The sequence below is a fragment of the Pseudophryne corroboree genome, chromosome 9 (assembly GCF_028390025.1).
Source record: "Pseudophryne corroboree isolate aPseCor3 chromosome 9, aPseCor3.hap2, whole genome shotgun sequence".
NCBI classification, from domain to species: Eukaryota; Metazoa; Chordata; class Amphibia; order Anura; family Myobatrachidae; genus Pseudophryne; species Pseudophryne corroboree.
In genome coordinates, this window is record NC_086452.1 from 106,287,083 (window position 1) to 106,311,074 (window position 23,992).

The following is a 23,992-nucleotide window of genomic DNA, read 5'->3' on the forward strand; positions in this document are numbered from 1 at the left end:
GCATTCCCCCTCCTTTGCCTATATCGTGGGCAGATGTATAGGCTTGAATGGCCTTTTGCTGCTCCTCCATCCTCTGAAGCATATAGAGGGTTGAATTCCACCTCGTTACCACCTCTTGCTTCAGATGATGGCAGGGCAGGTTCAGGACTGTTTGGTGGTGCGCCAGTCTTCGGCACGCGGTGGCTGAATGTCGAAAGTGGCCCGCAATTCTTCGGGCCACCGACAGCATCTCTTGCACGCCCCTGTCGTTTTTTAAATAATTCTGCACCACCAAATTCAATGTATGTGCAAAACATGGGACGTGCTGGAATTTGCCCAGATGTAATGCACGCACAATATTGCTGGCGTTGTCCGATGTCACAAATCCCCAGGAGAGTCCAATTGCGGTAAGCCATTCTGCGATGATGTTCCTCAATTTCCGTAAGAGGTTGTCAGCTGTGTGCCTCTTATGGAAAGCGGTGATACAAAGCGTAGCCTGCCTAGGAACGAGTTGGCGTTTGCGAAATGCTGCTACTGGTGCCGCCGTTTGCTGTTCTTGCTGCGGGAGGCAATACATCTACCCAGTGGGCTGTCACAGTCATATAGTCCTGAGTCTGCCCTGCTCCACTTGTCCACATGTCCGTGGTTAAGTGGACATTGGGTACAACTGCATTTTTTAGGACACTGGTGACTCTTTTTCTGACGTCTGTGTACATTTTCGGTATCGCCTGCCTAGAGAAATGGAACCTAGATGGTATTTGGTACCCGGGACACAGTACCTCAATCAAGTCTCTAGTTGCCTCTGAATTAACGGTGGATACCGGAACCACGTTTCTCACCACCCAGGCTGACAAGACCTGAGTTATCCGCTTTGCAGCAGGATGACTGCTGTGATATTTCATCTTCCTCGCAAAGGACTGTTGGACAGTCAATTGCTTACTGGAAGTAGTACAAGTGGTCTTCCGACTTCCCCTCTGGGATGCCGATCGACTCCCAGCAGCAACAACAGCAGCGCCAGCAGCAGTAGGCATTACACTCAAGGATGCATCGGAGGAATCTCAGGCAGGAGTGGACTCGTCAGACTTGCTAGTGACATGGCCTGCAGGACTATTGGCTTTCCTGTGTAAGGTGAAAATTGACACTGAGGGAGTTGGTGGTGTGGTTTGCAGGAGCTTGGTTACAAGAGGAAGGGATTTAGTGGTCAGTGGACTGCTTCCGCTGTCATCCAAAGTTTTTGAACTTGTCACTGACTTCTGATGAATGCGCTGCAGGTGACGTATAAGGGAGGATGTTCCGAGTTGGTTAACGTCCTTACCCCTACTTATTACAGCTTGACAAAGGCAACACACAGCTTGACACCTGTTGTCCGCATTTGTGTTGAAATAATTCCACACCGAAGAGGAAATTTTTTTTGTAATTTGACCAGGCATGTCAATGGCCATATTCGTCCCACGGACAACGGGTGTCTTCCCGGGTGCCTGACTTAAATAAACCACCTCACCATCAGAATCCTCCTTGTCAATTTCCTCCCCAGCGCTAGCAACACCCATATCCTCATCCTGGTGTACTTCAACAGTGACATCTTCAATTTGACTATCAGGAACTGGACTGCGGGTGCTCCTTCCAGCACTTGCAGGGGGCGTGCAAATGGTGGAAGGCGCAAGCTCTTCCCGTCCTGTGTTGGGAAGGTCAGGCATCGCAACCGACACAATTGGACTCTCCTTGGGGATTTGTGATTTAGAAGAACGCACAGTTCTTTGCTGTGCTTTTGCCAGCTTAAGTCTTTTCATTTTTCTAGCGAGAGGATGAGTGCTTCCATCCTCATGTGAATCTGAACCACTAGCCATGAACATAGGCCAGGCCCTCAGCCGTTCCTTGCCACTCCGTGTCGTAAATGGCATATTGGCAAGTTTACGCTTCTCATCAGACGCTTTAAATTTTTATTTTTGGGTCATTTTACTGAACTTTTGTTTTTTGGATTTTACATGCTCTCTACTATGACATTGGGCATCGGCCTTGGCAGACGACGTTGATGGCATTTCATCGTCTCGGCCATGACTAGTGGCAGCAGCTTCAGCACGAGGTGGAAGTGGATCTTGATCTTTCCCTATTTTAACCTCCACATTTTTGTTCTCCATTTTTTAATGTGTGGAATTATATGCCAGTATCAATAGCAATGGCCTACTACTATATATACTGCGCACAAATGAAATGCACCACAGGTATGGATGGATAGTATACTTGATGACACAGAGGTAGGTAGAGCAGTGGCCTTCCGTACCGTACTGCTATATATACTGGTGGTCACTGTCAGCAAAACTCTGCACTGTACTCCTGCTATATAATACAGCTGCTCCCCAGTCCCCACAATAAAGCAGTGTGAGCACAGATATATGCAGGACACTGAGCACAGATATGGAGTGTTTTTCAGGCAGACAACGTATACTGGTGGTCACTGTCAGCAAAACTCTGCACTGTACTCCTCCTATATAATACAGCTGCTCCCCAGTCCCCACAATTAAGGAATAAGCACAAATATTTTTGCATCAAGATTAATAAACGGAGAGGACGCCAGCCACGTCCTCTCCCTAACATTTCCAATGCACGAGTGGAAATGGCGGCGACACGCGGCTGCTTATATAGAATCCGAATCTCGCGAGAATCCGACAGCGGGATGATGACGTTCGGGCGCGCTCGGGTTAACCGAGCCATACGGGAGAATTCGAGTATGCCTCGGACCCGTGTAAAATGGGTGAAGTTCGGGGGGGTTCGGTTTCCGAGGAACCGAACCCGCTCATCACTAGTATATATACACACACACACACACACACACATTAACTCACACACACCATATTTGTTTTACATTTTTTTTAAGGAGGTGGCACCAAACTCCAACTTGTCTCCAGGCGACTGGGATGAACTTACGCCCCTGCTTGTACCACTGCGATTCCTGTTCTTTTATCACTGTCTCAAGATGGTGAAAAAATGGTGTAAGGAATAAAATGACCCACTGTACAAATCAGGGCCGTAACTACGTGTGTGCCAAGGGGGCTTGGCACACAGCGCAGTTGCCCTGGGGGCGCACGGCCAGCGGCATGTAATGAGTCAAATTGACTCATTACATGCCACCTCTAAAGTCTCTGCGCCGTGCGCCGCAGCCGCGCTAGAGTAGAGAGCAGCACCGGGCAGGAGGAGGGAGGGGGAGCAGGGAGCCGCAGCAGCGCTATTTGATTGGTAGTAAGCGCCGCTGCAGCATCCCTCTCTCCTTCCGTATTGGTTGCCTGGCGCTGCTGTGGATGCTGGGATGCATCCCAGCATCCACAGCAGCGCCAGGCAGCCAATACAGAAGGAGAGGGGGATGCTGCAGCGGCGCTTACTACCAATCAAATAGCGCTGCTGCGGCTCCCTGCTCCCCCTCCCTCCTCCTCCTTCTCACCTCGCTCACTGCCTGCACCGAGAGGAAGCTGCACGAGGAGCCTGTCAGCGGGGAGAAGGTAAGTATGTCTCTCTCTCTTTCTCTTTCTCTCTCTTTCTCTCTCTCTCTCTCTCTCTGGGGGACACCGTCTGCCGCAATGTGTAAAAAGGGGTCCCATCTGCCGCAATGTGTAAAAAGGGGTCCCGGCTGCCGCAATGTGTAAAAAGGGGTCCCGTCTGCCGCAATGTGTAAAAAGTGGTCCCGTCTGCCGCAATGTGTAAAAAGGGGTCCCATCTGCCGCAATGTGTAAAAAGGTGTCCCGTCTGCCGCAATGTGTAAAAAGGGGTCCCGGCTGCCGCAATGTGTAAAAAGGGGGACTGGCTGCCGCAATGTGTAAAAAGGGGGACTGGCTGCCGCAATGTGTAAAATGGGGTCCTGGCTGCCGCAATGTGTAAAAAGGGGGACTGGCTGACGTAATGTGTAAAAAGGGGTCCCGTCTGCCGCAATGTGTAAAAAGTGGTCCCGTCTGCCGCAATGTGTAAAAAGGGGTCCCGTCTGCCGCAATGTGTAAAAAGTGGTCCTGTCTGCCGCAATGTGTAAAAAGGGGTCCCGTCTGCCGCAATGTGTAAAAAGGTGTCCCGTCTGCCGCAATGTGTAAAAAGGGGTCCCGGCTGCCGCAATGTGTAAAAAGGGGTCCCGGCTGCCGCAATGTGTAAAAAGGGGGACTGGCTGCCGCAATGTGTAAAAAGGGGGACTGGCTGCCGCAATGTGTAAAATGGGGTCCTGGCTGCCGCAATGTGTAAAAAGGGGGACTGGCTGACGCAATGTGTAAAAAGGGGTCCCGTCTGCAGCAATGTGTAAAAAGGGGTCCCGGCTGCCGCAATGTGTAAAAAGGGGTCCCGGCTGCCGCAATGTGTAAAAAGGGGTCCCGGCTGCCGCAATGTGTAAAAAGGGGGACTGGCTGCCGCAATGTGTAAAAAGGGGGACTGGCTGCCGCAATGTGTAAAATGGGGTCCTGGCTGCCGCAATGTGTAAAAAGGGGTCCCAGCTGCCGCAATGTGTAAAAAGGGGTCCCGGCTGCCGCAATGTGTAAAAAGGGGTCCCGGCTGCCGCAATGTGTAAAAAGGGGGACTGGCTGCCGCAATGTGTAAAAAGGGGGACGCTGTCTGCTGTAATGTATAAAAGGGGCTCTACCTGGTGTAGTGGCGCTACTGTGCAGCGTAATTTGAATAATGGAGACTACTGTGCACCGTAGTATGAATTGCTATTATTTTGTGGCCACGCCCCTTCCCCGTGAAGCCACGCCCCTATATATTTTTCACACGCCTACGGCGCGCACTGCGCCTATCTTGTACGGGGGGGGGCGCCAATGTCGGTTCTTGCACACAGCGCTAAAATGCCTAGTTACGGCACTGGTACAAATTATCAAAAAAATTAAAACCATTTATTAATCCACAATAAAAACTATTTGTCACTTCTAGTGGTCTATGTTGAACTGATATCTCTCAGTACAAATTAAACGTAGATAAAAGTCCATAGTTACACAGACTCTAATAAGTCTAAAGTGAGTGTGCTTAAAGACTATTTTCTCAAAAGATCTTTATCTGCAAATATACACATTTTGGGGTAATTCAGACCTGATCGCTAGGCTGCGTTTTCTCACAGCCTGCTATCAGGTCCGAACTGCACATGCATATGCACTGCAATGCGCAGGTGCGATGGACCGTAGCAACAGGGATCGGTGCATAGCGACGGGATGGTGCGAAAAAAGCGATCACACGGGCGATCGCAAGGTGACTGACAGGAAAAGGGAGTTTGTGGGTGGCAACTGACCATTTTCAGGAAGTGTCTGGAAAAATGCAGGCGTGTCCAAGCATTGGAAGGGAGGGTATCTGACGTCAATTACGGTCCCGGACAGAATGAAGTTATTGCAGCGGCTAAGTAAGTCCTGGGCTGTGCAGAGTTTGTGCAGCTCTGTTACACATGCGTTCACGCGCTAGCACAGCGAAAATACACTTCCCCAGTAGGCGGCAACTATCTGATTGCAGGGCTGCAAAAATCGCTGCCCATCGATCAGGTCTGAATTAGGCCCTTTGTCTCGTTCAATTTACGCTAGGACTTAAATACAGTACTGCAGCGATAGCAACTCCAACCACATCTCAATCAGGCCCAAAGTCCAATATACTTTATTCTAAAAAATTGTATAAATATTTATTTTACATTTTTTTCATTGTCTACCTTTTCTTTTTAACTAAATGGAAATAAAAGCTTTCCATTCTACTGCACATGCAAGTGTCAGTAAGCATGCTAATGCATGCGCACTTCTACTAACACTATCCTGGGGAAGTAGTAAGTTAGTTCTTATTTCTACGGGCCACAGTGGCAGAACTAATGATGGATGCAACCAGTGCATTGCACCGGGGCCCATCACTATGAAGGGGCCCATAGCCGATGGCTTTAAAATGAGTCACAGTGACTCATTAGTACTCCACAGCTCTACCACTCCATCGGCTGTAAAAGTATGTGGTATGGGCGGAGGAGGAGGCTGGGGCAAGCTATGGATGCTATGCATCCCAGAAATCGTACCAGATTTGGTAGAGAAGTCACACAGTACCAGCCTACACTCCTGTGCTGCGCGCAATCTGTGGTGACATGGCTGTGGTCCCTGGCAGCTGGCCGCATTTAATGACATCAACAGCAGTTGGCATTCCTTCCTGCGCTCTATGACTGACCAGACTGAGACAGCATCAGACCCCCGATGCCATCGCACAGTTACCTTTGGGGTAGACTTCCCTCTCTCGCCCCCATCTCAGCTATTGCTGATGCATAGGTAGCAGGAGGATCAGGTGGCAGCAGCTCAGGGAGAGGAGGTGGAAATGACTGGATGCCTGCTGCTGTATTCCCAATATGTGAAGAAGACAGAAAAGTTCATTTGAAAGGCAAGTTCTTCCATACCCTACTGCAATTTTGAAGCTTTGTGTGTGTGTAGCTACCTGGTGGAGTGTCAGCCCAATCTGCTCAGCTGTGCTAACACCTTCATTTTATTTTATTTATTTTTAACTTGGACACCACTAAATTCTATGTAATAAGCAGGGGTGTTTTAACAGAGGAGGGGGCCCATGTGCACCTCCGGGTGGGCCCCCTTCTCTGTACGACCCTGATATTGTGCCAGCGTCTACTGTGCATGCGCAGGTCTCCAGAAACATGGCACTCGCCATGTTCCAGAGACCAAACTAAATACTGTGCATGTGCGGCGGCCATTTTGGTGGTGATTTTCATTGCGACTGCAGCGCTCAACGCTGGACTCTGGAAAGGTAAGTATTAACAATGGGTGCAGTGTGTGTGGTGTGGACCCCTCCTGGACCCAGAGGCCTGTGTGCACTGCACACATTGCACCTATTATAGAAACAATATGGTACTAAGTAAAGCCTGTATTTTGTCTTTTTGCCTGCACAGCAAAACAATTCTCAGATTACGGAGTTTATGTAAAAGGGATGCAGGTTGACTGCTCCAACGAGTTCCGATGTATTTTTAAAAAATGCAATAAATTATTGCTACAGAAGAACTTGCTGCGATCTCAGCTGCGGAGTCTACCTTCATCCCTGTAACATAAACCCCAATCCTGTGTGTACTATATTCATTATTTCAACCCATATTACTGGGCCTAGGAGCATATTGATAGCAACATAAAGATTAATAAATCACCTGGCCCAGATGGTTTTCACCTGAGGGTTATTATCGAGCTCAGGTCACAGCTAGCAAAACCCCTATACTTGATTTTCTATAGTTAAATTAGATCAGGCATGGTTCCGAAGGATTGGCGTATAGCTGAGGTACAGATGAGTCCTCCGTTATCTTGGCTTGCTGAGGCGTTAGCCGCAATCGGGCATTTGCAGCGTGCCTGGGCGCAAGGAGGCGCGCCTAGTTGTAGGGAGGCACACAGAGCGTTGTTCGTTACCTTTGAGAGTAATACCTGCGATCATCCACCAGATGTCGCTTTTTAAAATCACCACTACGCATGCGTGTGGTCTCCATTAAAATACAATACTGAACTACAGTGTAAGAACTACTTTACTAGTGCGTCTCATTACGCTACATAATGCTACAGTATGTCATACAGTATATAACAGTATATACAGTACAGACACAAATAGTACAGCATATACAGATGCATACGAACGTGTTACAGGTACAGTATGGTCTATTGATGTTAGGGATATGTGAGCATTCAAATCCCATAATATTAAGTATAATGAAGAGAGATATAAGCTCCTCCCTAAGTTCCTGGATGCCAAATCACTGTGCTTTTAATCTCTGTACAGTATTTTGCATTTGAGTACTTAGTAGTACGAACAGCTTGTAATGTAGAGCGACAAGTGTTATCTTTCTAAGTATAATGGGGAGAGATAAAAGCTCCTCCCTAAGTTCCTTGATGCCAAATCACCGTCCTTAGTATCTCTGTGCAGTATTTTCTATTTGAGTACTAAATAGCATGAACAACTTGTAACGTACTCTGCTGTAATGGCTACAGCGACAACTGTTATCTTTCTAAGTATACTGGGGAGAGATAAAAGCTCCTCCCTAAGTTCCTGGATGCAAAATCACCGTCCTTAGTATCTCTGTACAGTATTTTCTATTTGAGTACTAAATAGCATGAACAGCTTGTAACATACTCTGCTGTAATGGCTACCGTGGCAAGTGTTATCTTTATAAGTATAATGGGGAGAGATGAAAGCTCCTCCCTAAGTTCCTGGATACCAAACCACAGTGCGTAGAATTTCTGTACAGTATTTTCTATCTAGCCAGAAATGCCACATCCCATGCAAGGTAGGCGGAAAACTGTAGAGGACCCGACACACGGTTGCTTGCCATTTCCCTTTGCAGTGTTACATAAACTAGTGGTTGGTTTTCCCTATGAAATCCAAGAGTCTCCTCTTTTGTATGGTACTGGTACTGAGTCTCTGGGACACCCAGAACCATAGATATAAAGTGGACCCATTTTCCCATAGACTATAATGGGCCCATTAATTCAGACCCACCATGGGTTCCGACACTTGCCATGAGCCTTGTGGGGGTCACAGAAACTTGGCGTTGGTATCTTTTGGTAGCTCATCATCTCCCCTTCCATACCAATCTAATTCTGAGCCAATTGGACCCTCAGAACCAAAGATATTAAGCTTTAAGACCATTTTTATTGAATTGAATTTTATAGCTCACATAAAATGAACATCAATAGAACATTGCTTTAACACATTTATTTGTGTCTGTATATACCATTTTTATTTATTGATTTATTGTTTTTTTTTGGGGGGGTCTCGACAGACAATTAATATTTTATACCGTGTCTCTGAACTCCGCTGGTTAATCCCCCCCTCCCCCCTCACCCTTCCCCTTTATGCCGCTAAGGGACTTGGATGCTCATATATTGCAGAACATGTTATTAAGCCACCACCTCCCCTTACTCCCATCCCCCTTTTCCCCTGGGAGCCTGCACAGTTCATACAGTAGAAAGGGAGGGAGATCAGGTAACAATAAATGTGCAACACAATACTACAGTATACTGTATATGAAAATCACATAGAGAACTGCAGTCGCATTGATAGATGTGCAAATGGTACAGTAGCAGTGATCCCTTGTCATAAAGTACAACACAGATTCTCTAATGCCGATGATCTACAGTACTGTGTTGCTTGAACAGTTAGTTGCGTCAGAATACACTAATTTATATTTATTGGTATGCCTACAGGTGCTCATTACCGCTGTGTATTTTTGATAGCGGAATGAGTCGCTCCAGCAGATTTACCCTAATTTATGTGAAACCTGTGTGCACCCTTCCATTGAATGTATTACAATGGATTACACAGAAAAAATAAATAATAAAGTGAATGTCAGGGGGAAAACCCCCCATTAATTTGCACTTTGGGAATCAAACCTGGGACTCTCAGCGTGGGAGACAGGAGCCTTCACCACTAGCCCACGTCACTGCATGGAAGATACACAAGTTCATGTGTAAAAGTAATGCAAGCAGCGATCCTTCCCATTGATGTTCGTTTATGCCGTTGGGGACTCGGACGCTCATATATCAAAACACAGTATTTTCCACGGCCTCCTTCTACTCCCATCCCACTACCCCAGTGCCAGCCAACACAGTTCATACAGCAGACAGGGAGTGAGGTCGGGTTACCATAAATGTGCAACACAATACTACAGTATACTGTTTATGAAAATCACGTCGAGAACTGCAGGCACATTGATAGTGTAGGTGTGTAAATGGTACAGAAGAAGAGCCTTCACCGCTAGCCCACGTCACTGCATGGAATATACACAAGTACATGTGTAAAAGTAATGCAAGCAGCGATTCCTTCCCATTGGTGTTTGTTTATGCTGTTAGGGGACTTGGATGCTCATTTAGTGCACTGTACATACTTTAAAGTCAAAGAGCTACATTATTCCTTTCACACATTAGTTGCATCTGCATACACAAGTGTTTTAACACGTTCATTTGTGTCTGTATAAACTTTTTATTTTTTACTCTTTCCATCTGACCATTGGTCACCATCTTTGTGTACAGTATACAGTACAGGACTGTATATTAACATTACAGTCATCACTGACCATTTGCCAGAGCTTGTACTGTAGATCAATCCACCGCTATTCAAACTAAAGTACTGGATTAGTGGAGAATTAGCCACCCAGCGGTGGAGATGTATATTGCATGCTGAGTATCTAGTCGTGCGTCTGTCTGTGATTAAACTTAGCACCCTAACCTATCGCCTAGGCATGACTAAACCTCCATCTAGGAGTAGAAACAGCCAAGATAATGGAGGACCCATCTGTAGTACCAATATTTAAAAAGGGAACTAAAAATCATCCCGGTAACTATAGACCAGTTAGTTTAACCTCTATTGTGGTTAAAATATTGGAAGGAATTTTGAGGGATTGCATAGAGGAACATCTGCAAACTACTAAGATTATTAGTAAGAGTCAGCATGGGTTTGTGAGGGATCATGCCAAACTAACTTAATTAGCTTCTACGAGGAAGTGAGTGATAATCTTGACCAGGAAAAAATCAGTGGATGTGGTCTATTTAGATTTTGCAAAAGCCTTCAATACAGTGCCTCACAGGAGCCTGATCATCAAATTAAGGGAGCTTGGCCTAGGAAATACTATTTGTACATGAATAAGTAATTGGCTGGATAACAGGGTACAATGAGTAGTGGTCAATGGGATGTTCTCCAGCTGGGCACCAGTAGTCAGTGGAATACCACAAGGGTCCATACTTGGCCTGCTACTGTTCAATATATTTATTAATGATCTAGGTATAGGCCTGAAAAGCACAGTGTCGATTTTTGCAGATAATACTAAACTGTGTAAAGTCATTAATTCGGAAATCAATGTGGAGTCTCTACAGAATGACTTATTTAAACTTGAAACCTGGGCATCTAAATGGAGAATGAGTAGCAGTAGTGGAAAAAGATTTGGGGGTGCTCATAGATAACAGTACACAATGTCAAAATGCAGCAAAGAAGGCAAGTAAGGTGCTTGCGTGCATAAAACGGGGTATTGAGATAAGGGACAAGGATGTAATCCTGCTGCTGTACAAATCATTGGTACGTCCGCACCTGGAATATTGTGTTCAATTTTGGGCACCACATTATAAAAAAGATATCTGGGAACTTGAAAGAGTTCAAAGGCAAGCTACTAAATTGATAAATGGGTTGGAAACACTGGAGTGTGAGGAAAGGCTTACCAGGTTAAATATGTATACAATGGAAAAGAGGCATCTAAGAGGAGACATAATTAATATCTTCAAATATGTAAAGGGTCATTACAAGGAGTTAGCAGGGGATTTGTTTATTAAAAGAACTCTGTATAGAAGACATGGGCACTCGCTGAGGATAGAGGAGAGAAAATTCCGTACACAACGTAGGAAAGGGTTCTTCACGGTAAGGGCAATAAAGATTTGGAACTCCCTGAAAAAGGTATCCAATGCTACAGTATAACATTTAATATATTGACATTAAATATCTGGGAGTGATACGAATTATAGTTGTCAATTGGTACTAAAACCATTACTTCAATAATGTGCACAGCTTAGAATATAATATAGGTTGAACCCGATGGGTATTTTGCCTCTTTTCAACCTCATTAACTATGCTACTATGTTACTTTAATATAATGGTATCAGATAGATTACAGCTACCACTATTTATGGTGACCTGCTGCCTCTCCCTGTGACCCTCTGCCTCTTTCAGTCTCTCCCAGTCACCCCCTGCCACCCACTGTGTCCCCGCCTCCCGTAATTTCTCCCTGCCACCGACTGTCTCCCCTACTACCCTCCGCCTCTCCACGTCTCTCCACCCTGCCTCTCTCCCATGCCTCTTCTAGTCTCCCCCTGCCACCCACTGTTTCTCCCTGCCATCCTCTGCCTCTCCACTTGAGGTGGAGGAGGGGGGCCCAAAGCATTTTTTTGCACCTAGGCTCATTACTCACAAGTTCCGCCACTGACAGGCCAGTATTCTAAAGTCAATAGAGTATTGGGGTTCTAATGAAAAATAGTACTTTTAAGCTTGTGAATATATTTTGTCTATTGTGCATATGATAAAGACTTTAATAGAGGGTGTACCACAGGGATATTTTTCTACAGGTATTAAATATCCTGTATTTAACCAAAGAGGACATGTCATAAAGATGGCAGATGCTCATTGCATTTCCCTCTGGGGTTTTATTAATCTAATTAGTGTTGTGTGGGAGGGGGCTCATTACAGAAGTTCTATCAAACTAGATAAAATAGACTATAGCTGCTGAGACATAGCTACTGCAGTTGACCTACTGTAGGATGAAAATCATAGGGAAAATGACTTAAAATTATCCAACAGTAACAACCTATGGTTGGCACGATTGCAATTAATGTCATCATTATCAACTTTTTGACATTGTAAACGATGTACCAGAATGTATTACATAAATAGTGGATTTCATGTTTTATTCCCTTGTTGAATTTTGACAAAATCCATGCGTCAACAGAAACAATGTATAAACTATGGAATCTGTGTTTTTTTTTCTTGTAAATTTAAACTATGCTTACAGTATTTTAACATTCTCCTCATTACTCATGTGCTTATCAAATAATCCAATTATTAAAAAAAAAAAAATTGAGTGCATGCAAACAAAATTCTGTAAATGCAATTGTGAGTCAATATTTCGGAATAGTCGTAGAAAGGAGATGGACTCGTACAGAAGCTCGAAAATGACATTGGTTTTCTCTAGGAATAAAAAGCAGGCAAACCACAGGCACAGGAAATCTATCATCATAGTTAAAGTCATAGAACACCACAAACAATGCTGGTAAAGGGTCATTAATCTTTACATGGTGGGTGATGGCTATAAAACAATACAGAAAAAGCTCAATGTTCTAGTTTCCTCTGTAGTGACCATCATAAAGTTGTTCAAGGCCATCAAAATTGTTTTCATGCCAGGAAAAGGACACAACAAATAATGCAGCCACAGGTTTTGACACATGGGCTTTTTGCTACGATAAAATGGGCAGAATGTATTTAAGTGCACTATCTGGGTCAACTGCTTAAAACTTTAAAGACGGGTGAAAATTAAATTACCAAAGGTTTTCTGAATTTTGAATTGAGGTAGTCAATCAGATTTTGGTTTAATCATCACTAGACTCATTTAGCGTTAATCATCAGTTAACTCCTCTATGCTAAATGAACATACTATTACTTGGGCTTCACTATGTGAAAAATAATTGTATACTACTGCATTAACTTTTAGAGCAATGTCAGGTGGGTAATTTTAAAAACGACCTGTGTCAGAACTTCCACTGTGGCTCCCCTATTTAAATACACTTTCCCATTCACTGATTTTGTGCCAAAAATTACAATTTCTTATAGCTGCTATATTCGGTAATTACAAATTCAGTAACACCCAGATGTATTAATAATCACATGCAGAGACATGGGACAGGATGTAATGAAGTTCAGCGGCGGTGCCAGATGCCGGCTGAACTTGGACATTTTTTAAAGGGTCAATCATTTACAAGACATGTAAATGATTGCCCCTTTAAAAAAAAGTCTCAGTTCAGCCGGCATCCCGCACGGTCGCTGAAATCGGACTTGATGACATCACGCCCATGGGCTCTCACGGGGGAGACCATCCCTGCAATGTGTAAAGCAAAGTAATTGCTGATGCAATCACTTTACTTTCTGCTGTAGGACACCCAGTGGCAGGTTTGGACTGGTCCACATGGGTACAGAGGAAACCCCTAGGGGTATGGTGTATTTTCTACAGTGTTGTAAGCAATCTGGTACATTATCATGCATGCTCTATCAATATTAACTGTATATATTTATCTAGGGGCCCAGATCATGCACTCTATAATATTTAGCCAAGACTCTGTGGTAGCTTGCCACACCCCCTCTGGAGGCTGGCCACACCCCTTAGCATGGCCCCTACCACTGCATTCCCCCAGTGGGCCACTTCTTGCCCCAGGCTGACACTAGTCATGCACAAGTGGACATTACCACTTGTAATGTGGTGGGGGGATCCAGAAGAACGCTCTCACTGTCATTTTTGTAGCAAGTGGTCCATAGGCTGCAATGACTAATGACATCTAGAAAGGCAATAGCTACCACGGCCAAGCTTGGAAAATTTCAGATCGAAAAAGCTAAGGTGCCTTCCTAGATAAATGCGGTGGATACTGCAAATTTGCAGATACACAACCTAATTTATTCAGATTTGCTGCAAACCAAACAATTCCCTGGAAAAACAATGAGGGTGAAGATGATTCCGTCACAGTGGCACTGATGCAGAGTGAGAACTATGTCAGTTTGCCTAGCGTAAATTCTATAAATCCTCTTTGCACATGCTAAGGAACCAACTGTATGCATATGTGGTGGGATGTAATGCAGTCCACAATTGCCAGAGATGCGGGATGCCGGCCAATCACGGACGTTTTTTAAAGGGACAATCACTTACAAGGCATGGATTTGCCTTGTAAGTTATTGTCCCATTAATAAAATGTCCGAGATCGTCGAGCAACCCGCACCTCTGGCGATTTTAGACTGCCCTAGGCGTTTCTAGAGAGGAGGAGGCCCGTGTGCAGGCTCTGTCTGGTCCCCCTCCTCTGTAGCTGATGGCAGAGCTTAGCTCTGAGCACTAGGGTCCCTAGGGAACCTTAGCGCTGTCCAAGAGTCTACAGCGCATGAGTAGATCTCTAGGAAAATGGTGCAGCAGCCATTTTCCCTGAGATTTCTCTACTGTGCATGCGCAGAACACCGGGAAAATGACACCGCGCCATTTTCCCAGTGATATCGGCAGTGTTGCTACAGCGCCGTGGGACTCCGGAGGGTAAGTATGAAAAATAATGGGCGCAGGGTGTGTGGTGTGGCCCCCCTGGACCTTGGGGGCACATGTGCGCCGCACATACTGCACCCATTATAAATACGCCAGTGCGAACTGCATTACATCCCGCCGATTGATTTGGGGAGGGAGATGGTCCCTCTAACATAGGTACAGAAATGGCATGTTCACATAACTGTGAACAGACTGACACACAGACTCATATATATGCCTGTAAAAGTTCTGTCAGTTGCATGTGCCTGAATGCTGGTCTCCAGGACTACCTAACTGCTTCTGATTGGTTAATTTCAAATGTACCGCTGATGCTGAAAGGTGCTTGCTTCTTTGCTCTTCTATTAGTGTGTGTGCTTGCTTTAGCAATGACTAATGCCGGGTACACACTTAACAATGTTTGTACCTTTAATATCAATGGCAACGGGACCCGGCGTTGTGCAGACATCTCTCTACAAGGCTTAGTACATATGCCCCAGGGAGACATGTAAGAACAGGTGTTACCTGTATTACTGGTAACTGCACGTTATTGTATGTGCTGCCGTTACCGCTTGATATGAATGACAAGGGCACTATGCACCCCTGTTATTATTGGCGCCGCTGTACTTAGACACCAAGTAGCATTTGATAGTTCTGAACGGTCAGCGATTTCAACAGCTGTGACGCATGCACAGCACTGCCCTTGGCTGTTGGTTCCAATAGCCAGGGATTGTGAATTAAAAAAAAATAATAAAGTTTTTTTTTTTTCAATGACACCCTGGGAACTTTGACCAGCTCATGAGCAGACTGCCTACACAGCCCATAACTGTGGTCTATGTAGAGTTATGCATATTTGTAATCCTGTCAGTTATCCGTTTTATAATGTGTACCAAGCACATGACTGGTGCAAATGCACACTGTTAATGATGATGGCTATGATACAAGTGTACAGATTGCGACCACCAACATACAGGTGATTACACGGGCCTTTTAAACAAAAGATTATTACTATGTATTTTGATTACACAGGCCTGCAATGGAAAACTCATATGAAAACAAATATTGTAGCTGATTTTTATAGGTTTTTGGGTGCTATTTTCTGAAAACATACTAGAAAAGTTCCATCAAAAATGCTTTTCCCTCAAACTCAAGTTTTCATTTCAGTACAGTATTTACAGAATTACTGTATGATGCTTTTAAGCAAAAATTTTATTATATTGCTTTGTGAACATTTTTTATACATTTGATCAAGTTTTGAAGAAGGAGCAAACAGGGGTAAAAGTAAAGCTGCAAGCTGTCTGCAAGAGAAAACGTACCAAAAGGAGCTTTCAGGGGATGAGGAAAAGGCAGTATAAGGATTTATAAATGTGCATAGAGCTATTTTGAATATTTTTGACAAGTAAATAATATGTCTGACCCAGAATGCGTATTATTATGCTGCATCATCCCCATAGTGCTAGTAGAAAGAAGTATGCACTTCTGCGTTCTTGCACACTTACTCATTCAGGGGGAGATGTAGCTAAGCTTCAGAAGAGAAAAAGTAGAGAAGTTGCACATAGCAACAATCAAATTCTAACTATCAATTATGTATCCCATACCGCTTTCACATCGCAAATGACAGGTCGCACACAGAAATTGGAAATGGGTCCTTCCCAGGTGCGACAACGCATATTGCTGGGTCAGGTTGCAATCAGGGACATGGACCGCGGCGGCATCGGTGGCAGGGGTGGAGGCTACGTTGCGAGATGAAATCATCTCCGTGCCGTCCAGGGGTGCTTTAAGATAGGAGAAGGCCCGGGTGCAGCCTCCTCCTTTCAGGGCCCCCTCTTCTCTGCCAGCAGTGCTGAGAGTCTGAGCACTAGAGCGCTCAGACTCTACTGTGCATGCGCAGATCTCCGGGAAAATGGTGCGGCAGCCGTGGACGTCGCCGCGGGACTTCAGAGGGGTGAGTATTTAGAAAATGGGTGCAGCGTATGTGGTGGGGGGCCCCTCTGGACTTAGGGGCCCGTGTGCACCATACACACTGCACCCATTATAGAAATGCCAGTGGTGCCGCCTCCCCCTATGCTGTGACGGGTAACCCATTCACACTGCACTTGACCCAGTAATAACCCAGGAATAACCCTTCTTTATTTCTGGGTTGAATTACCGGGTCAGGCGACTCAGGAATTTGGGAGTGATCCTTTCACACTGCACAGTGACCCGCGTCGACCTAGCAATATACCGGGTAGATACCGGGTTATTTGTGCAACGTGAAAGGGGTGCCAGTGGATCCCAAACTTGGTCCTCAAGGCACCCATAACAGTCCAGGTTTAAAGATATTCATGGCTGAGCACAGGAAGTTTAATCAAATTGACCGAGGTACTAATTAAGTCACCTGTGTCCAAGCATGGTTATCCTTAAAACTTGGACTGTTAAGGTGCCTTGAGGACCAAGTTTGTTAACCTCTGATCTAGCACATTCTATAAATTGACAGAAGCTGAAGTTGCTATGAGTATCTACTCTATTTTTTCTCTTCCGAAAGTTTGATATCCCTCCCTCTTATACTCCTTTTACACTGCCACTAAAAATCTGGGATATTGCTGTGATAACCCAGGAGCGGCTTATACCCCTTTCACACCGCCAATGCAGGATCCCCCCGGGAATTGGAAATGGGTCCTTCCCGAGTGGGATCCGGCATTGGACCCTATCAGCAGGCTAACCGACCCGGCAATATGCCGGGCTGATTGCCATAGCGGCAGGTGGAGCCGGCAGCGGGGCCAGAGCTGGAGGCGGCGCTTGTTGATGAGCTCATCTCTGCGCCGCCTCTTCCCTATGTAGTGGACGGGTCCCAAGTAGCATCGACCCAGGAGCCCGTTCTCGCTGCCACTGACCCGGCATTCAACCCGGAAATAACACTGCTTTATTCCCGGGTTGAATTACCGGGTCAGGCGACCAGGGAATTCGGCCATCGCCCTTTCACACCGCAAACCGACCCGTGACGACCCAGCAATATGCCGGGTCGATAACGGGTTATGTGTGCAGTGTGAAAGGGGTATTAGTGTAAAAGGGTTAACTCGGCTCTAGTGACCTGGGATTCCCACCCGGCTAGCTTGCAGAGTTGGTCCCGGGTAGGACTTTGGTCGGGGTGCAGTGTAAACAGGTAAGCTGGGTCGATGCAACCTGGCACCCGTTCACTGCATAGAAAGAGGCGGCGTTTGGAGATCATCTGATTTTCAAACGCCGCCTCCCCGCATGTTGATGGTGATGTCACTGCCAGGTCAGGTCGCCTGTCTGAAAGGGGTCTCGCTGAGTCACACCACGGAAGGAGACGTGTGCAACTTGGCATTCATGTATAAAAACAGTACTCTGTGATAGCTGGCCTCACCCCTTAATATGGGCCCCTTCCACTGTAGTCCCTCGGTGGGCCCTTCAAGCCTCAGTCCGACACTTAGTATACGTCACTATGGGCATCAAGCAGTACTTGGGTGGGGAAAAGTAGCTGCAATGGAGGCCAAAGGCAGTGTTTTGGACTGAAATATCCCCCCAAATGTTCATTTCCCGTCTTTATACTATGTAAGTAATCATCATTAGTCACAAAAACATGTTATTGTAAATAAGGTCTGCAGTGAGCCAGTCTGCTGATGCCAGTTACGGAATTATTGCGGTGATTTTGCAAACAAATACCAGACAATTACATCTGCACACTTAAAGATATTAAAAATTTAAAGGGGGAAAAAAAACAACAGTAGACAGAGAAAATACATTTTTAAAAGGTAATTAAAGCTAACGTATTTTCATGGGTATAATTTTCTTTTAGTATCTCCTGCATTCATCAGGACTTACTCTAAATAAGGAAAACAATTCCACAAGAGTTGCTTTGATAGTTTCTGCCACAAAGAATATAAATGACATTATATACTCGGTAGCATTATGCAGTCTCAATGTGTTTGCCATAAATAATTTACATCTTAATTGTTACATTGTTCATTTGTTTCGTTCCAGTTTCTTCTAAAACTAAAGAAAGGCAAAATAAGAGTTTGATATGATCATTTATCGTGAATAGGAAAGTGTTTTACAGCAGGGGCCAGAAACAGGATATGTTGTGCACTGTTTGACCACTAAGTATTACATTTTTTTTTTCATGTAATCCCCTATGCCAAATTACTGAACTGTGCCGCTGCTCCCTTCTACAGCGCTGGTGCCTTACTAACAAACCCTACTGGGATACAGAATTTCCTAAGGCGAATGCTAGTCTATGCAGCAACGCAAGTATAGTGTTTGCTTGTTGAGCTAACAGTGTGATACACAATCCTTTCCAGTTGATAAATGGGGGGTGCAATTGCACCGAGGGGTGTGTGTGTGGGCAGGGGGAAGGGGGTGGCATGTACTATTTACCTGGAGGCGGCTCGGGCCTACAGTCTCCATTTTCCAGAGAGGGTGTCTGCTGTTGCCACCCCCAACCCCCACCCCCTGGGCTGGAGCCGCCCCCTGTTTCAAACGATAGCCACCGCAAATAGTACTTTATTCAGGGGATTTTTCTCAGGGGGGACATGGTCACAAACCCCTCCCGCCCTCCCATCCCAGGACCTGGGTCCATCAGAGCTCGTGATGGTCCTGAATAGGTTCAGGGTGTGCAGAGTTAAAGAAGGGCCCACACTGTTCAACTTTTTACCCATAGACTATACTTTCCACTGCAGAAATGGTACTGGCTCCACTGTCCAAGTTATATGCAGTAGAGGAATTTCTACACAAGAGTCTACTTGGTGCATCTGCCAGTTCGAGAGGGTGAACTTGCATGGGGATGGCCCTCTCGTCTCTTCAAACGGGATTGGTATGAGATCCCACCGCCCAGGATGCAGAATGTCAGGTTCCCGACATCTGCATCCCAAGCGGTGGAATGCCGGCAGAGTGACGAGCCCAAAGAAGCCCCTTGTGGGCTCGGTGGCGAGCTTTGCTTGCCACAGGTTCTATTCCCCCTCTATGGGTGTCATGGACACCCATAGAGTGGGAATCACCTACCTTACCGGTATACTGGCGGTGATATGGTGGCCCTGGTGGGATCCCGGGGGCGGTATTGTGACAGCCAGGATCCCGACTATCAGTATGCTGACCACATACCCTTAAAACACCCCTGGCTGCAGGACACTTCTCCTGCATTTTCTTATTATTGGTGTAATTACAGTATGATGCTCTACTTTTATGAGACTTATATTATTGGATCAGGGGGTCTTGCAGTGCCATGATTGCATTCTCTACACCCACCTTCTCTAATTAAGATAGAAAAAGAGTCAGTGGTATTTTAACAAATGAGTGGGCCAGTGTGAATATTTTTGTGTGCCGCAAACCCTCCCCTAAGATTTCAGTATCTTCTTGTACCCTTGCATACAATGATGTAATTTACATTTTTCCAAGACTCATGGGGGTAAATTTACTAAGGGTTAAAGTTAATCGATTTTCAATCAATCTAAATCCATGTTGTTTCAGCGGCTAAAATGCATATTATTTACTAACTGACAATTTTTATATATTGATTCTTAAATGTTAGTAAATGTGAGATTTATCCCCTGAACACACAACATTGATTTAGATTTATTTAAAATTGACCTTTAGCAAATTTACTTCCTGATTTTAACCAGGGCTGTTTCTCCCACTCCGAACTGACCCAGAAGAAATGACCATGTGACTGACGGGTCCCAGAAGAGCAGGTAAGGGACCGCTTGGCCACCAGCAATGATATGTCGATATTGCATACCCTCCAACATTTTAAACACAAAAATCGGTACAAATTAGAAAAAGGGGCGTGGTCATGTGTAAAGGGGGCGTGGTCACGTCCCTTTTCCTATACTTTCAATGGAAGTTTGGAGAGCCAAAAATAGGTACAGACCATAAAAAAAAGGTACTGTACCTATTAAAAAGGTACAGTTGGAGGGTATGGATATTGTAACATCTGGACATTTTATCACTGTCTACATGATGTATGTTGACATGGTCAACGTATTAATTATGGCCATGTAGACATTCTCATATCAGCATGATAAATGTTGTCTTACCGCACCCAACCTCTGTAAAAGGTCTGTGGCGCATCGAAAAGTAAAGGCTCTCTTCCAACTGTGTCCAAATGACTCAAACCTTGGCTCACATAGCTGCCATTTTGTTTGTGCCATCTTGTGCTGTTCTAGATAAAAAAAAAAAAAAGGCAATAAATTTGGTCCCACTAAATAAGATTCATCACCTCACGGGTTTCGATTAAACATACTGTAGATATTAGAGAATAGTTTCTTGTTTGCCGTCAAATTCCCTCTTTCTGTGTTTCTATATCTAAGGCATTGACTTTCTACAGTAACTCCCTTGACTAAGGTTAATTCATTGTATCTGTGATCTTATCCTATAAATACTCTGCCATTTGTCAGCTTGGCTGATGGCCTGGAAAGAAACCACCATCCATCCTGCTTATGATGCTCATTCCTATGAACCTTCACACACTCAGTCACTGCATTCTCTATGAATTTACTATGGGGAGTGAGACCAAGGACAGAGCTGTCTAATCAATAATCTATTTACCGCATCCTTCTGCTTTTGTTAGCCCACTTGCCTTCCAGGACCACTTTTTTATTTGCACTTCGAGCAAAGATTACGGCTGATGAGAATGATGAGCAGCCACCAAAAGGAAGGTCATATGTGAGAAGTATTACTGGGGTCTAGCCTGTTTCTGTGTTGTATCTGCAAGCTGCAATGTATTCTTTTATCGCTTCCGCTCTGTGTGCATGAGTGAGTTATTATCAGCTGGTGAAAGATGGAATTAGGGTGGCACAGTATTATAATGCTGAAAATCAGTTTCCATCTGTGCTGTAGCAGGAAATGTTCTCTCCACTCCTTGTGTTATCCTTGGCAGGTTTTAACTATCTTTATGGAATTGCTAATGCCCAATCCTAATTAGTTTTGCTTTTTGTACAGTAATTATACCATCATCGGTCAAAAGTACAATTATGCATATCATAAAAATTGGAATTCGATGTGCACGAAGCATGCTTCTTTTAAAAAAAGAATTACAATAGGTTAGAAGTTGTCTGAAGATTTTTACCGTCATATTAACGCCATTTGATTTAGCTAAGGGTGATGGGTAATTTCGCTTATGACAGTAAGAAATAGCTGGAATGCTTATATTGCACATTATATTTCTAGGTGGAGAATACATTCAGTTTGTGGCATGTGGGAGGAAACCAAAGCAATTAGAGAACAACCACTCAATCATTTGGTTGTACATACAAACTCCACACAAATCGTACATGATCGGAAATGTAACTTATGATCGCAGTGTGTGAAGTAGTAATGCTAACCACTACGCTACCACAGATTACAGAGTGAATGCTGGATTGATGCATATACAGTAGCATATCTTCTTGTCTATGGTCTGTGCAGCATTAACTTTGAACACTTCTGTGAGTGCTTACTTCATACATATTTCTGGGGTCTTAAAACGTATACAGATTAGATATGATCGGGTTCGGTTTTACTCGGATTTACTCAGATTTATCCAAATCTCCTTATTGGCTATTGGACGTCACATGTTTTGGTTAACCAGTAAGAAAAATCCAGAAAATAAGAAATGGCGATAATTCTGGCGTAAAGAACCGAGTAAATCCGAACCCGCTCATCTCTAATACAGATGTGTCCTGCTACAGCCTTGCTGCGTAAAGCAGTGTGCTCTTGCAGGACCACAATGCGAAAGCAGCGCGGAATGCCGCATCCGTTTGCACCGCTTCTCATTACACTTAATGGGAAGTGAGCACTTATGCATGCAGCTGCCATTGAGGTGAATGGCATAGCGGGGGTTACGCATAGCGTATGGCCCACTATGCTACCAAGAATGTGTACAGGTTGCACCATCACTGTATGAGGACACATCTTATGGTAGAAACTAAAGATGAGTGGATTCGGTTCCCTGAGAACCGAAACCCTCCGAACTCAGAAACCAGAACGAGGCAAAAGTCATCATCCCACTGTCGGATTCTCGCGGGATTGGTATCCAATATAAACAGCCGCGCGTCACCACCATTTTCACTCCAGACTTGGAGAGTGAGGGAGACAGACCTTTATCTCTTTGTGGGTGGTGGCGTTGGGTGGGGTTAGTGTGTGCTCTGTAGGGGTGCTGCTGCAGTCAATGTGGTGTACCTGTGCTGTGTTAGGAGTGCTGTCCTGGCTGTCACTGGTGTTTTATCTGCTGCAGCTGTCCATGGGTGTTGCTGTCCTGACTGTCACTGTGTGGTACAGGGGGCAGGGGCACTGTAAAATATAGGGGTGCTGAGGTCTTAATAACATTACACTGACCCTGTCTGCTATAAAAATTTGGTTGCAGTTTTTAAAAATTAATAGCACACTGCTCCTGTATGCTGTTAAACATAGGGATGTTGATGTCCTAATAACATTACACTGGCCCTGTCTGCTATAAAAATTTGGGTGCAGTTATTACAGATTAAAAGCACACTGCTCCTGTATGTTGTAATAATACAGGGGCGCTGTGAAAATAAAGGGGCACTGTTCTGTGTGCTGTAATAATAAAGGGGTGTTGTCCTGTGGGGTGGTCTTCAGTATGCCGGCTGTCGGGATCCCGGCGCACAGTATACCGGTGCCGGAAACCCAACAGCCGGCATACCGACACTTATTCTCCCTCGTGGGGGTCCACGACCCCCCTGGAGGGAGAGTAAAATAGTGTGGCGTGCGTAGCGCGCCACCGTGCCCGCAGCGTGGTGAGCACAGCGTGGCGAGCGCAGCAAGCCCGCAAGGGGCTAATTTGCACTTGCCACACTGTCGGTATGCCGGCGGTTGGGCTCCCGGCGCCGGTATGCTGGTCGCTGGGAGCCCGACCGCTGGCATACCATACTACACCCGTCCTGTGAAATGGAGAACATGAATTTGGAGGAAAAAATAGTGGAGGATCAGGAACAACTTCCGGTTCCTAGTACAAGTGCTGAAGCTGTTGCTGCCACAAGTCATGGCATTGATGATGCAATTCCATCAATGTCATCTGCTAAGGCCGATACCCAATGTCATAGAGGGTGTGTAAAATACAAGAAGCAAAAATTAATAATCTGAAAAAAAAAAGAAATTATCTGACGAGAAAAGTAAAATTGTCAATATGCCATTCATGACACGAAGTGGCAAGGAAAAGCTAAGGCCTTGGCCTATGTTCCTGACTGGTGGCTCAGCTTCTCATGAGGATGGAAGCCCTCCTCCTTCTCAAAAATAAAATAAAACATTAAGCTTGTTAAAGCA